Source organism: Castor canadensis, chromosome 15 (genome assembly GCF_047511655.1).
Source record: "Castor canadensis chromosome 15, mCasCan1.hap1v2, whole genome shotgun sequence".
Lineage (NCBI taxonomy): Eukaryota > Metazoa > Chordata > Mammalia > Rodentia > Castoridae > Castor > Castor canadensis.
The window spans coordinates 51,191,574-51,207,090 of NC_133400.1; the positions used below are offsets into that span (position 1 = coordinate 51,191,574).

Consider the following 15,517-nt stretch of genomic DNA (forward strand, 5'->3'; position numbering starts at 1 on the left):
ACCTGGCTGATTGTGGGGGAGGCTGCCCATCGCACCTGCCTGCCAGGGAGCTCCAGTGGCAGTGTTCTCTGAGGTACTGGATTGGAACTTGCATGGAGACTGCTGGATCACTCACCCCTCCACAACTACCACCATCTGCTTGGAGGCCCTCCTCTAGCTTGTTCCCTCCATCCCTCCTTCTCCATTCTTTCGCTCCTTCCCTCCAAGCCCAATTTCTCAAGCCACTTCCTTCCCCACCAATAGTGCAAGTTCATCTCCTGATGGGGCCCTGAGAGACCAAGGTTCATGACTCTGGAACCACCCTGGCTGCAGCTGCAAAACTATGACCCATCAGTGAGAGACTATGAACTCAGCATGCAAGGTCTTGTTCAAGCTAACTGTAGTGCCCTGAAGCTCCACCCCTCAAAAAAGTACCCCAATAACCTGGACAGGTACTAGGGCCATGTTGCCACTATCTCCTGGATGCTATTTCTTAAGACAAGACGCTTAGAAGAAACCCCTTAGGTTTTCAGAAGCCTTATGCTAAAAGGATAAATTTGGTCACTTTGCAATATCTAGAATAATTTAATGAAGACAACAACAAAGCCACAAACATGGAAACCACACAAAGTAAACTTGGACATCAGGGGTGAATTGTGACATCCCTGGGCTCAATTCATGACACTACCCAACATGGAATCTTACTTTGCTTTAGACTTCATACTACCAGAATAGACCCACCAATTGCCAAATCCACCTCTTTCAAGTTTCCCTTACAGTGATGGGGAGAAATGTAATCCTCGGGAAACTGGTATTTATAGCCTGATGACTAAATGAGAATAAATGGACAGGTATACATAATTCCAAAGAGGAAAATTTAAGAAGAAATTTATCCTTTTTATAACCAAAAGAATGCATGTGGCATATAGTTAAAAACTAACAGACACTTCATGGCTGACTCCAAATATCCTGCACCTTTGCAAACCTTCATTGTCATATGACCTGTAGATCTTCTGAATAATCTGTGATTTCTTTTATTTTGAATTCATATTTGAGCACTTTAAAGTGTGTTTTTTATCACTTACAAAATGAAATCAGTTGCCCTTTCAACTGGCCTCTCTTTTGCTTTAAAGAAAACCCAGCTTGATTGAGGTGTAATTTATATCAAGAGTCACCCATTGAGAGAATATAATCTAGAACTTTTCAGTAAACTTTAAAACCATCACTTCAAACGGATTTGGAAACATTTCCCTCACCATTACTACTCTTACTCTTTCTTCAAGTAGATCCTTAGTAAATAATGACAAACTTGCTTCAAATGTGAGTGGATAAACAGCTTGCATAACCAGCTGCCTGATCCCTGTCCCAATCCAGGCAACTATTGATCTAGTTTATGTTTCTATGTTTTCCTTGTGCTGGGAATAGAACACGGAGCCCCATGCTCGCTGGTCATGAGCTCTACCACTGAGCTGAATTCAAAGTCCCCATGCTTGCTCTCTTGAAATTTTATGTAAATAGAGTCATACAATATGTGAAATCATACAATATGGTGTATTTTGTGTCAAGTTTCTTTCATGTAGCAGCATCCATGCCATATCAGGGTTCTTTATTTCTTACTTTATGCATTCCTTTATGTGGTTATGCAGGCTTTTGTTTACCCACTCACACTTGAAGCACATTTAACTTATTTCCATTTTTTGCCCTTATAATCAGTTCTTCTAGAACATTCACATACAAGTGTTTCAAATACGTTCCCTTCGCGGGGATCACTAGTCATTCCTGGAAAAGGAAAATGTAGAATCATTAACTATATTCCTGCGTTAAAAATTTACATGTTAAGAACTTATAAAGGTCACATATTAAAAAATAAGGTGTTGTAGTTCTGACTTTCTGATTAGTTGTCCCAACTCTTACTCTTTTTTCAAGTAGATCTTCAGTAAATAATGACAAAATAATAATAACTATATGCAGTGTCTAAAAGAATAGAAAACTATAAACATTGTCTTAGCAGATATATAAAAGAACCAACAAAAACTTCTATAAGTTAAAACCATAAATGAAAAGGTAGTTGGTCCACTTGGAAGCTCCAGTGACAGGTGCAAGGGTGGTAGACATAAGATGACAGTGGCAGTGGTGGGTGCCCCAGACTCCAGAGCTATGGTCTCTACTTTTGGGTGCCAGAAGCAGCCCAGAACACCAATTGCAGGACCTTCCTGAAGACCATGAGAATGGTATTTACCAATGGAAAGGACCTTAATGCAGGGACCTACTCTGCCAAGACAGTGCCTTCCCCACATGTGGGTTACAAACCCCTCACCAGGTAGATGGTTTTCCAGTGTGTGCTGGCAACTACCTGATAGATAGCTGTAGCAACCATGATAGCTGTTTGGACACTGGTGGCATAAGAATGATGGTGATGAGAAGTTCCAGTATTGTCTGGTAAAACCAGGGAAGTGGCAATGAAAACACTAAGACTAGCCTAGTCCATTCCTCCCTGTGAAACACAGTGGGGCTCAGGTTCCACAGGTCTAGACATGTAGACTACAAATCATATCAATAAGCCATTGAGTTGCATATAGGTGTCACTATTTTGGAAAAACTGGCAGCTAGCAACAGCAGAAAAGGATGAATGAAAACTTTTGATAAAGAACTACTGTTTTAATACCGTGAAGCTGTCTTATTTTGTAAAAGGATTATTTTTTAAAACTTTAAGTCTTTAAAAGTCTGTTTATTGTTAAATACTCACTGTCTAAGTTACCTTTCCTTCACTGGTAAAAAATACCTGATAAGCAGCTTACAAAGAGTAAAGGTTTGCTTAGGTTTATGGTTTCAGCCATGGTCTGTTTGTTGCATTGGTTTTGAGCCTGCTTCCAAAACATCATGGGGGGGGGGTACTTGTAAAAGAGCAAGGTTCTCACTTCACAGCAGCCAGGGAAGCAAAGAGAGAAAAGAGAAACCTCAGTTCCAATATTCTGTTCAAGGGCACATGCCCAGGGACTGTGTTGTGCTTGCCACCTTCTCCTAATGATTCTCCCACCTCCAAATAGTGCCACCAGCTGTAGACAAAGCCTTCACTACATTAGATTTTAGAGTATATTTAAGATTTAAAGCAGAACACTCAGTTTTGCCTGAAAGATCTAACTTAATTTTTTCTAATTTAATTACACATAATATGCTGCTTCTCCGTAGACTGCTTAGCATTTAAGTCATACATTTTGTAATGACCATAAAACAAGGCTTCTATCTCTGCTTCTCTTATAAAATTGGAACTATCTACTGCTAACTTCTTAGTTAACTTCTTAAACATGTATTACATAATGTGCATAGAGAGTTGCATGAACATTTTCATTCTCATTTTATCAAGCACTCATATTAGAAATGTCATATCTTGGTGTGACCTCTGCTTGGATTGGAGGAAAGATTGAATTAATGGGACAAGTGTAAAGCTTCACATGACACATATCAGGACACTATATGTTACTGTGCCCTGTTTTATCTTCTGTAGCACTTGTTTTTCAATGTAGATGCTTGAAAATTTTTAAAAGATTAAAAAATAATCATCTTGATAAAAGTTGTTCTTAAAATGTATAACCAAAATTCACCAGGTGCTTATGGTTCACACTGGTAATCCTAGTTTCTCAGGAGGCAAACAACAGGAGGATCAGCAATTTGAAGTCAGCCTGGGCAAATAGTTTGCAAGACCCTATGTCAAAAATACCCTTCATGAACCAGGGCTAGTGGAGTGACTCAAGGTGCAGGCCCTAGGTTCAAACCTCAGTATCACAACAAAACAGTAAAGACACAATTAAAAATTCTATAACCAATCAGATCAGATAGATTAGGTCCAATAGAAGAAATAATTAATGAAATAAAAATATAAGAAGGAATTTAAATAATAGCAATAATGGAAAGCATGAAAGGTAAAGAAATATGGAGGCTAGGACTGGGGACATACTCAGTGGTAGAGCTGTTGCCTGACATAAACTGGAAAAGAAGAGAAAAATAGACAAGAAAGAAAGAAATATGGAACCTAGATAATCAATGTCTGAATATGTTTAACCAAAGATAACATGCTATAGATTAAAAACACCAATTGAACCCTCACCAAGAAAAGTGAAAACAGACATGGGAAGGGAAGGGAATAGATCACACATGAGGTGAAGAACATCTTTGCTGGTTTGATGAGGTAAGAAACCTTTGTGAGGAAGAACTACATTGAAAAGAACTTTGGACAGCCTCAGGACTGTTAGCACCCTCTAGGACCTGAAGGTTTCCACAGCCAAGAGTAGGCAAATAGCTTGGGAACTCAATCATACAGTAGCAAGGAAATAGTAATGCCAACAAACTGAATGGGCATGGAAGTACACTCTTTTCCACCAAGTTTCCAAATAAAATGCTGTAGAACTGATATATTCATTGCAACCTGTGAGAACCAGAACAGAAGACCCAAAAGATCCACATACAGACTCCCGCCCCACAGAAATGTTGGATAGTAAATGTGTGTTGCTTTAGGATGCTATGTTTGTCATGTCATGTGCAGAATAGAAAGTAATACAGTAACAAATGATGTGTGAGAAAACAAAAATAGACCTCTTACACACTTATTGATGAACAGTGTTTTCCTTTGCAATTTCAAAAAAAATGGCTACCTAGTCTCCACTTATTTATTCAACATAATTCTTACAGTAGATAAAAAGCAAAACTCTAGGAAATTGTAAAGGAAATAAAACATACCATAGAGGATATGTGTGTATTTAGAAACTCCAAAAGAATACCTGGATAAAATATTCATAGAACAAACATATGAAAAGTATTTAGCAAGATAATTAAATTCAAGTTTAATATGTTATTCAGCATTCTGCTACAGTAAAAACAAGTTGAGACAATAAACTTAAAATGGGAAAAGGCTTACTTTGACTCACATTTTTGGAGGTTTCAGTTCATTAGATTTGGGGTTTATTGTGAGGCAGTACTTCATGGCAGGGAGTGCATGGTGCAATAATATGATGAATTTATAGTGATGGGAAACCAAAGAGGGTGAGGGAAAGGAAACAGTTTAAAGATTTAAATGTCCCACCAGACCCCACCTCTTGAGGTACCCATCATCTTCCAATAGTACCAACCTGAGAAGCACACACTTAATACAAAGTCTTTCGTGTGTGGGGAAAATCTAGCACAAATTATAGCATCAATAAGTAATACTTTGATATTCTATAATCAATAGAGAGGAAATTCGATTTATAAAAACTATATGATTGGACAAAAATATAAAATAATATAAAAATTTAACATAATATGAAATATAAAATTATCTATGCAACCCTTCTAAGGGAAACTTGTAAATTTAATGATAGGGGAGTGGATATATTAATTACTTTGATTTCATAGTTATGTACCATATACCTATGTTGAAATATCACACACTAGCCAATAAACACACGCAATGTATTAATGTTTTAAGGAGATAGATATGGTAAGTACTCTGATGTAAGTATTACATACTTTGTACATGTATTGTCTTATCACATGGTATCCCATAAATTTATAAAATTAAAATTCTAAATAATTAAAACAAAATCAACAAAACAGAAATACTTAAAGGGAAAAAAAGCTACATCAAATCACATGCTACTGGATTGGAATTTTTAAGAATCAGGAAAAACTCATTGTTTTGATATAGAAATTCAAATTGATATATGAATGTGCATACATGTATTTATGTATAGAACACATACATTTCCTTGCTCTGTTCTATAAGGAAACCTGTGAGCAATGGTAACTCCTATAACAACATGCAAACCTATCACAAGTAGTACCCTAAATTTGATATTTTTTGGCAGTACTGGGATTTGAATCCAAAGTCTCATGCTTGCTAGGCAGGTACTCTACCACTTAAGGCATTCCACCTGTCCTTTGAACTTGATTTTTAATGATAAAAGGAATCAGGTCTTCTAGGAAAAATGTCTGATTTCAGGGTTTGGGCAAGAAAATACAAGTGGGAATATCTTGTGCTCAGAAGTAAGAAAGTTCCCAAAGAATAGTGGACACACATCACTTCTTGGCTTTTTACTAAGATGAAGTGTAGTATCTGTTCTTATTGGTTAAATATCTGATACATCTTCATCTGAGGACAATGTATTAAATGGCTTTTTAGAGCATGGAGATAGGCTTGGAGCTTTTTCCATCTATACCAAGTTTTGACCTGCTATTGGTGTAATTCCAGGAATGGTGCAAATCCACCTAGAAAAAAAACGAACAGGTTGACATTCCCATAGCCCAGAAGCAACCACCTGCCCTGTAAAATGAAGTTCAGAGGACCCCAAAAGCTGGAATCCAATTCTTCCAATGAGTGACAATCTGCTACTCTGATGATGCTAGGAGGCCTACTCCCCACAGTGCACAGAGAACCATTACTCTCCAGTGCAAATTCAGGAGAGCCCCTGCACACCCATCAAAGAGTGGGAACTCTAAACACCTCACTGAGGGGAGAAAAGAGAATAATGGCACAACAAGAACCTTTTTCTTATTGAACAACATATCCAGCATATCCCTTTCTGAGAACTAACATATCCAGCATACCCCTTTCTGAGGAGCACTGACAGAGTTCCAGAAAGAAAAAAATCTCAGAACATCAACTGCAGGGGCATAAGAGATTAACCAGAAGAAAAACAATTCCAGATGCATAAATCTTAACACAGAATGAAACAGCAAGACAACCACTTTCCACCAAAAGCCAATTCCACCACTAAGGTACAGATATCTGCATAGTGGAAGAGCTATCAACTAATGAATTCCAAAAAACAATAGCAAAATAATTAATGAACTCAAGGAAGAAACACAAAAGTTAATATTTGAAACACAAAAGTTAATAATAGTGAGTAAACAATTAAATAAGCTTAAAGAAAATACAAACAAATGAATGAAAGAAGAAGACTATCCAAGATATGAAAGAGGAAATCAATAAAGATAAGAAACTGTGAAAAATAATCTGAAATAAACAACTTAATAGCCCAAATAAGTATTCCAATCAAAAGCTTGGTGAACAGAGTGGAGCAAGTTAAAAACAGAGTATCAGGAACAGAAGACAAAGTAGAGGAATTAGACCAAATAGTAAAAGATCATGAAAAAATGCCAAGAAAATACTAATGGAACATGCAGGATATCTTGGACTCAATGAAAAGTCCTAATCTATGAATCATAGGCATAGAGAAGGAGAGGAAATACAAACTAAAGTCATTGACAATCTTCTCAATGGAATAATAACAGAGAACTTCCCTAATCTAGAGAAGGAGAGTCACACAGGTACAGTATGCTTACAGAACCCAAAGAAAAACACCAACAGACACATCATAATCAAAACACTCAGCATACAGTATAAAGAAAGAATTCTAAAAATTGCAAGAGAAAAGAGAAGTCACATATAAAGACAAACCCATTAGAGTAACAACAGATTTCTGAACTCAAACTCTAAAAGCAAGAAGGTCATAGAAAGACATAATTCAAGCCCTGAAAGAAAATAACTATCAATCTAGACTAGTCTACACAGCAAAACTATCCTAACTTAAGGAGAAACTAAAACTTTCCATGACAAGGAAAACCTAAAGGAATATGGGACCACGATGCCAGAAGATATTTAAAGGACTTTTATACATACATACATATGTATATATGTAAGAAACTAGAGTGAGACAGGAAGACTCAAGAAAGTATAAACCCTTTTGAGCAAGCAGACAAGTAAACAAGGAATAGTTAAAACTAAACAACAGAGAAACAAATGACTAGAAAAAACAGATACCTCTCAATATTAACAATGAATGCAAATGGCCTCAATGCCCAAATCAAGAAACAAAGAATAGCATATTGGATTAAAAAACAAGACCCAACCATATGTGGCTTACAAGAAACTCATCGAACTTACAAGAAATACACACTGTCTTAGAGTCAAAGGGTGGAAAAAAAATTTCCAAGCAAATGGACTCCACATACAAGCAGGAGTAGCTATACTCATATCTGACAAAGTAGACTTCAGATTAAAGCCAATCATAAGAGACAATTAAGGTCACCTCATATTAATGAAGAGAACAATTCTTCAAGAGAAAATATTGATCCTTAACATATATGTAGCAAACACAGGTGCAACTATCTACATTAAAAAAACCTTAATGACTCTAAGAGCACAGATAGACACTAACACAGTGAGACTGGGAGCCTGAATACCCCACTGTAACCAATAGATAGGTCATCCAGACAAAAGATCAACAAAGAAACTTCTGAGCTATTCCACACATTAGAACAAATAGACATGGTTGATATCTGCAGAGTATTTCACCTAACAACTAGGCAATATACATTCTTTTCTACGGCTCATGGAACTTTCTTCAAAATAGATCATATTTTAGGACACAAAGCAAGTCTCAAAAAATTCAAGAAAATCTAAATAACTGCATCATATCATATCACAATAGAATAAAACTAGATCTCAACTACAAAAGAAACCCCAGAAAATATTTAAACACATGGAGATATAGCAACACACTGTTGAAAAACCGAGGAGTGACTGAAGTAATTAGGGAAGAAACTAAAAATTTCATAGAATCCAATGAAAATGAAAATATAACCTACCAGAATCTGTGGAACACAGCAAAGGCCGTGCTAAGAGGAAAGTTTATAGTTATAGCCATCTATAACCAACTGATCTTTGACAAAAGAGCACAAAACACACAATGGAGAAAAGACAGCCTCTTCAACAAATGCTGCTGGGAAAACTACATATCCCCATTCAGAAGACTGAAACTAGATCCCTGTCTTTCACTCTGTACCAAAATCACCTCAAAGTGGATCAAAGACCTTAATATAAGGCCAAAAACTTTGAAACAAGTCCAAGAAGCAGTAGGAAATACAATGGAACAGATATGTATGAGGAACAACTTCCTAAATAGAACTCAAAAGGCTCAGCATCTAAGAGAAACAATGAACAAATGGGACTGCATCAAACTAAAGAGCTTCTGCACAGCAATGGAAACTATCACCAGACTCAAGAGACAGCCCACAGAATGGAAGAAAAACTTTTTCACCTATTCATCTGGTAAGGGACTTATATTTAGAATTTACAGGGAACTCATAAAAACTCAGCCCTCAAAAAATCAATACCCCAATGAAGAAAGGGGAACATGAATTAAACAGGAAATTCTTAAAGGAAGAGGTACAAATGGCAGTAAATACATGAAGAAGTGTTCAATTTCTCTGGTTGTTATAAAAGAGTTGAAAATCAAAACAGTACTTAGGATTTCATTCCACCCCAGTTAGAATGGCCATAATCAAGGGTAATAACAACAAATTCTGGTGAGGATGTGGTGAAACAGGAACACTTATACATTGCTTGTGGGAATGCAAATTAGTAAACAGCTATAGAAAGCAGCATGGAGATTCCTCAGAAAACTAGAGATAGCAGTGCCATATGATCCAGTGATACTGCTCCTGGTTATCTACCTAAAAGAACGTAAAACATGATACAGTAGAGACACCTGAACACAGAAGTTCATGACTGTACTATTTACTATGTCCAAGTTCTGGAAACAACCCAGATGCCCTACAACTTATAGAAGGATCATGAAATTGTGGTATATATACAAAATGGAGTATTACTAAGCCACAAGGAATAATGACATGAGGTGTGATGGTAAATGGATACAATTGGAAGACATCATGTTATAAGTTAGCCAGGATCAGAAACATAAAAGACACATGTTTTCTCTCATATATGGAAGATAGAGCCAAAGGTAAACAGATACACAAAAAGAAGCATGATCATATACAAAGTGAGTTGTATAACATGGTTTTAATAGTGGAACTTCTCTATGGAACTAGGGGAAAGAGAAAAAGGGAAAGAGAAAGATAGAGTAACAGAAATATCTCATACCATAATATGTGAAGGTAGAGGATATAAGGATGTATATAGAAAGCTATTGAAAAATGGGGAGTGTGAGGTAAAGGTGTAAGGGAGGTATTTGAAAGGAATGACTAGACCAAAGTAAAGCACACCCATTGTGGGCATACATTGAGATACACCTTTGAATGTCAATTCAAATATTAATAATGAAAATCAGGACTATACAATAGATACAGTATGTGCAGGAGGTTGGTACAAGTGGGAGGGGGAAGGTGAAGGAAGGAAATTAAGGTGATAGTATATGGTTGATGAATTTGACATACCTATATGAAATAGAACTAATAAACCTCTTTCAATTCCTTTAAGTGTGGGGGGAGGAGTATGATGGGGATAGACAATAGGTGGAATGAAATTAATGTGCAATATAAGAGTGATCAGAATTGTCACTGCAAACCCACCCCACTATATAGTGAATATATCCTAATAAAAAAGTTTATAACAAAGAAAGAGAAAAAGTGGACACAAGTCAAAACATACAGAATCAGATTGAAGTGCTTAATACTGACTAAATATGTAGCATAGAAGTACCAAAATATTGAAATTTTCTTTCACTACCATTTGTTTGTTGGTTTTATTTTGTTTACCATGTAGAAGTACTAGAAGAATAAGAGAATTCATCATTTAGCAAGAATCATCAATGAGAATATACAGGGGTTCAAAAAAATTAAATTCCCTTAAAATCAATGACCCAATGAAGAAATGGGCAAATGAAATGAATTGAGCTTTTTCTAAGGAAGCAGTACAAATGGTGAAAAGGAAAAAATCATGAAGAAATGCTCAACATCTCTGGGCATAAGGAAATGCAAATCAAAACCATGCTAAGATTCTACCTTACTCTTTTTAGAATGGCTGATATCAAGAACACAAATAAAAAATGCTGGGGAAGGCATGAGAAAACTGAACCCTCTTACAATGTTGGTGGGAATGTAAATTAGTACAACCACTATGGAAAACTGTGTGGAGGCACCTCAAAAAATGAAACATTGAATGCCATATGATCCAACAATACCACTCTTTAAGGATATGCCCAAGGGAATGTAAATCAGGTTACAATAATGACAACTGCACACACATTTTTATTGCAGCATTATTCACAATAGCCAAGCTATGGAAACAGCTAAAATGTCACACAACAGATGAATTGATTAAGGAAATGTGGTATTTATATACAATGAAATTTTATTAAGCCATAAGGAAGAATGAAATTTTGTTGTTTGCAGGTAAATGTATGGAATTGAATTACATCATTTTATGTTATGAAAACAAAAGGCTATATGTTTCCTCGCATATGTAGAACATAGTCCCAAAAGAATTATAAGCATATATATACATGCTCTATTTACATAAGCATATATATATATACACATATATATATATACATAGAGAGAGAGAGAGAGAGAGAGAGAGAGAGAGAGAGAAAGAGAGAAAGAGAAATACAAAATCTTGAATACAAAAGTTGGAATGGTAGAGGAGATCAAGGGAGGAGACAAAGAAGGAAAGAAAACTAGCAAACAATAATGAAATAGGTCACACTTGTATAAGAACAAGACACAGGAAACATGCTGAAAACTGTTAAAGAATGGCTAGGTGGAAAACAGCACAGAATTACACTGGAGGGTATTTACATTGATGAACAATGTATGTACAGGCAAAAATGCCACTGACCAATGAGCAGACATCGGAACAATGAAGGACGAGAATGAAAACAGGTCACACTAAGGGGAGTACACTAACAGATAGGGGAGATTTAAAAGAAGGATGTAAAGAAGATGGATATGGCTGTAAGCTTGGCTCAAGCAGTAGAGTGCTTGCCTTGCAATCAAGAGGCCTGAGTCCAAACCTCAGTATCACCAAAATAAAATAAAAACAGTTCATTGAAGAAAGGGAACATGGGTAATGTAGTTTCTGTGGAATCTTTAATATAGAATTTTTAAACCTGTTGAACTCACCATAAGAAGAAGACTAAGATAGAAAGAAGAAAAATGGAGATGATAAACAAATTTGGGATGCAATACATATATTCTTGGAAATACTACATACTCTCTGTACTCTATACTATGCTCTTTATACTATAGCTATACTCTGTATAGATATCTTAAGCAAACAAAAATATCTTTTTTTTTCCCTCAAAAGTCAAGGTCCAGTCTGGGAGTTGGTATCATAGGGAGTTGGAAGGAACAGGACAGGATGTAGGAGGTGAATATGGTGGAAATACTATGTACTCATGTATGAAAATGGAAAAATGAGAACTTTTTAATCCAGTTTGCCAAACAGTGTCTTTTGATGGGGAAGTTGAGTCCGTTGACATTCAGTGTTAATATTGATAGGTATGTGGTGATTCCTGTCATTTAGTTGTTTTTGTTGTTTAAGGGTTAAATTGTGTTCAACTGAATCAATGTTATTCTCTGATTCTTTGTCTTTTCTTCTCCTGTGTTTTGATACTGCCTGTCCTCTCATGGTTTTATTTGCTTTCATTTTCTGTTTGTTTGTTTGTTTTGGTGGTACTGGGGTTTGAACTCTGGACTCACCCTTGCTAAGCGGGTACTCTACCACTTGAGCCACTCCACCAGCCCTGCTTTCATTTTCTGTGTGCAGAAGTCCTTAGAGAATCTTTAAGGTCTCCTGATACATGTAGCTTCCATTTTCCAGTAAATAAGACTTCACTTACTTGCTGCATAATTTCTGCCATAAGGAAAGTCTGTTGTCACTCTGAATTGAAGATGGGAGTCCATATCTTGGAATGATCACTTTTAGCAGAACCATTGTTGTCGATAAACTACCCCCAAAATCTATAGGAGCATATCTACTAAGAAAATCTGAGTAAATTCTATGAAATATTCTATTTTTATATCTATCACATTCAGGTGATGATATTGTATTTAATATGTACTTTCCATGTTTATGCATTTCTATAAATTGGGCTTTGTTGATGCTATATATATAATATATGCAATATCTTGCTGAAGAAATGCCATATTGCTCTCCTATATGAAGAGAGATTTCTTATCCTTTCATCCTTATAAGTGTTTAATACTGTAAATATCTCTAATTTTGCTAATATGATAGGCAGTAAGTGATATTTTTATTCAATGTTCATTTCTCTGATTACTAATGAATTGGACCATCCCTTAGCATACTTGTTAGCTTTGTGTATTTATCAGTTGAAATTGATGTCTGAGTAATTCTAGATATTAGTCATTTATTGGCTTCAAACATTGAAAATATCTTTCTCATTCTATTATCTCTTGCCTTTATCATTGGTGTCTTTCATTTAAAAAAAAGCTTAATCATATCAGAAAAAAATTTCTGTACACATGTATGTAAATGGGTAACTGAGATCTGTTGAAACTATTGAGGAATGAGGGGAGGGGAGATAAAGGAGACTAATGTAGGGGGTGAATTCAACTATGATAAAATGTAAGAAATTTTGTAAATGTCACAATGAATCACCAGTACAACAATAATAAAAATAAAGTATCAAAAAACAAGAAGAAATATTAACCCCTACACCCCTAGTCCTACTGGAGGTGGAAGGGCTTTTAAAGGAAAGCCCTGGAGCATGGGCTTCAGGATGTATATGCTGTGGTATAACTTTTGGCCAGATTTAGACTAGGGTTTATTTAGTTCCAGATGTGCTACTTTGAATCTCTAGAGTTACATGCTTTTTTGTCCTAGACGTTCCTTCATTTGCTGATGTGGTGGATGTTCTTTCATTCACATGGCCAGTGAGATACTGAGAGGAGCATGATAACTTTGCCTGGAGATGTAGAAGACATTCTTAATTTCTCTCACATAGTGAAATGGTGGGGAGGCAAATAGGCCAATGAGAAAGAAGAGAAAACTGGTTTTTTTAAACTTAGGTACCTGAAAATAGACTGATCGAAAAAGTGAGTTATTTATCTAAAACTACAATTGTCAGCATAATTAGGTATCTATTATTAACAAAAGAATTACTAAGCAGGGTATAAAAAGCAAGGCCAAATCAGATCAAGTTGGGCTAACTGCAAACTCTGCTCCTTAAGCTTGAAAGCATGTTTAACTCCTCACAAATGTTTTTCATATGCCTTTCTTTACTAATTTTTTCCACAAAATCTATAAGGTAAAGTTAATGATGCCTCAGAATAAACAATCATCATGAGATAAACATGCATTATGTTTTAACAGTGTTAGATTCCTAAAAAATATGAAAAGGATAAAGGAATAGAAAAAAATACCTTTAAAAGCAATCTATAGTATACAGACATATTAATGAATGATGCAAATGAACAATATAACATAAAACAAAATCTAAAATGTTTATTTGGAAAGATTTTTCTCTTCAGTGTGAAGGATTCATATTAATTTCTAGACTATCTAGTTACATTAAAATATTGAACCATCTGTTCTTTTTATACAAAATGAGGCCAAGTTGTGCTGAACTGTTTCTCACCAAAACCAAAAGATTTACCTGAATCTATTTTTCTCCTTGTGTTGACTTTCACTATGCTCCACTAATGCTTTCTTTTTTTCTCTAACTATTCATCTCTCCATTTTGCCTGACCATGCACCCAAGCATGGCAGACAGAAAATGCAAGAGACCCAAGACTCTGTAATGACTGTTTCAAGGAGGAAGAAACTACCATAATTGCTACAATGATTTTATTTGTTAAAGAAGAGAGAAAGTAACTTAATGCTTCTCAAAGATGAAGGAGCCAGATGGTGGGATTTCTACATGGCCCAAGTAGCCAGGGGCTCAAATGGTAGGCAAAAGAATTGGGACCAATGTCTAGATGAGGTAAAGTTTGCCATCAGCTGGATCTTGAATCTCTTTGATGTTTGCTTCTAATGTGCAGAGTCCATTTCTCTAAGTGTTGTGGTTCTGAAAAGAGCATCCCTGCTTCTGAAACTTCACAGGGAGTATCATCCACACTAGTAAGACTGCAAAATTCGGGCTTGCCCAAGAAACAATTCTATAATAAAGTGGGAGAAAAGGAGAGAAGAAGAAGTGCGAGTCCAACCTAGCCCAGGTCCAGTCCAGGCCAAGACAGGAGAAACTAAAAGAGAATAACCTTGTAACATATCATTCCTACAGGGAGCACTCAATGAACTTCACTTACTCTTCAACCAAGTTACAAAAAGAACTCTTTAATATTTTCCATCTCTAATTTCACTAGTCAGAGAAATTGAAATAGTCTCAGAAATGTTATAACTCCTAAACCTTCCTCTCCAAGGATTTCCTTCCTCTCCAAGGATATTAACTGTATATGTAGTATATAGTTATGTTATAATACCTATTGGAATGTGAAATATACAAATTATGGATATCTTTATTAATGAACATGTATAAAAAACATTGAAATGATGTCTCTAACAGGGGAAAGAGGGTCTATCATGTCTCTTTCAGGATTTTACCTCCTATGTGTCAGCCATTTAGATGCTGCTATAGCTCTCCTGTTATTCTCTCAAACCAATCCCATTTTACAGTTGGAAATCTGATCTTGCTATTGGCTACTTCATAAACTGCCTATTTTATGACATCATTCTCCCACTAGACCTACTGCTACCTGGTAGATTCTTGGGGTTTCCATGGACTTGTCTGTAAACAGATTT

At 35.9% G+C, this 15,517-nt stretch overlaps 1 long non-coding RNA gene and 1 other non-coding gene across 3 annotated transcripts in view; one reads left to right on the forward strand and one right to left on the reverse strand.

Moving 5' to 3' along the window:
* LOC141417213 (uncharacterized) overlaps nt 1-15,517 on the reverse strand; it is a 62,914-nt gene that overhangs the window by 24,536 nt on the left and 22,861 nt on the right. The gene's annotated exons all lie outside the window — the stretch shown is intronic.
* Nucleotides 6,030-6,218, forward strand: LOC141417608 (U2 spliceosomal RNA). Its single transcript, XR_012442265.1, has one exon. It is a non-coding gene; the product is annotated as a U2 spliceosomal RNA (small nuclear RNA).